Below are 1560 nucleotides of genomic sequence, written 5' to 3' on the forward strand. Positions count from 1 at the left end.
ATAGATAGATAGATAGATAGATAGATATATGTATGTATGTATGTATGTATGTATGTATGTATGTAAATATGCATGTATGGATGCATGTATGTATGTATACGAGAGTATTGTAGTTCGCTTGAAGCAATGTGTATTGCTTGTAAACAATAATAATAAATAGTAATAATGTGTTTTGAATGGCACAACAATGCACAATAATAACAACAATGGACTATAATAACTGGTGTAATTTAATCATCCATAGTCTGATATAATATTTCGGAATATAAAAGTTCCTTCAGATATCCCTAGGGATTGATCGAATCACTGCTACAATCGATTTTCCAACTGCTTTTTTCTTTTTCCTTTTACTTCCCCAACTCTTTTGTCTTTCCCCGGAAGTGTCTCTGCACTGGTCTCACGAAGCTCCTTCCGAAATTCCTCGTGAGAAATGCGTGAAGGCGGCCATGTCTCAGGCTCGTGTATGCTGGCAGATCCGTAGCGCTGCTTATAAGTTATGTATTATAAGTGCAGTTTCTTCTTTTTCCTCCTTCTCCTTCTCTTTTTCCTTCCCTTTTTCTCCTTTTCTTTTCTTTTCTTTTCTCTTTCCCTTTTTTTAAATAAATAATGCATTAACATATATAAAAAAATCTACACGCATCCAGATGTAGCTAGAGAATATATTGGCTGCCAAGCTCCAGCCTGTTTTTGATTTAGGGCCCTAGTCTGTCTATGAGAATAGCTTCCTTAATTCTGAAATTACCCAAATTTCTTTCATTGGCCTCAATTGTGACTGTTATGCTTTTGTCGGTGTTTCGACATCTGTCTAGATCTGTGATTCCGAACGTGGAGCACATGTCCCTCCAGTGGGGCATGGTTATATTTTGGTGAGGCATGCGTAGGGTTATGCTGAATTTTTATACCTTTTGTACACCATGTTTAGTATACCAATAGAGAAAGGAAGCAATTCGAGAATGACTTATTAAAAAAAAAAAAATTTATATCCCTTCTGTGGACAATTTTATCAAATTTTGAACACTTTAGAGACAACAGGTCGTTTTCATCATAAAGAGGGAATAGATTATTTCCTTCGATTTAGTGGTATGTGAAAAGATGTAGGTAATTATAAGCGCGTATGTGTGTGTGTATGTGAGTGTGTGCGTGCGTGTATGCAGTATAGAACTAGTCAGTACTGAAAGCAATGCTATCTTAATTCCCTATGGAGAAATAAATTGGAGACAGACTTACGTGTGTGGGTGTGTCTAAGAGTATTGAGTCTTTTATCTCTGGCGACAAGAAATCTGGGTGCACAAGAAAAATGTAGTGTTGATAGGGCAATAAAATGGCCTTGGAGGTGAGCGATGAAAGAATTGAATAGTGTGAAATGGGTTGAAATGGAGTGGAAGTAAGGGGTAGCGTCAGTGAAGGAAGAGAAAGAGGCAGAAAGCGAGAGAGAGAGAGAAAGAGAGGAGAGAGAGGGAGACAGATAGGTAGATAAATAGATAGATAGACAGATAGATAGAGAGATAGAGAGAGAGAAAGAGAGAGAGAGAGAGAGAGAGAGAGAGAGAGAGAGAGAGA

General features: G+C 37.5%; 1 protein-coding gene across 1 annotated transcript in view; it reads right to left on the bottom strand.

The window, feature by feature from the left end:
• Nucleotides 1-1560, bottom strand: part of LOC106870392 (hydroxylysine kinase) — a 19304-nt gene that overhangs the window by 290 nt on the left and 17454 nt on the right. The window lies entirely within an intron of this gene.

This window comes from Octopus bimaculoides, chromosome 2 (genome assembly GCF_001194135.2).
Source record: "Octopus bimaculoides isolate UCB-OBI-ISO-001 chromosome 2, ASM119413v2, whole genome shotgun sequence".
Classification (NCBI taxonomy): Eukaryota; Metazoa; Mollusca; class Cephalopoda; order Octopoda; family Octopodidae; genus Octopus; species Octopus bimaculoides.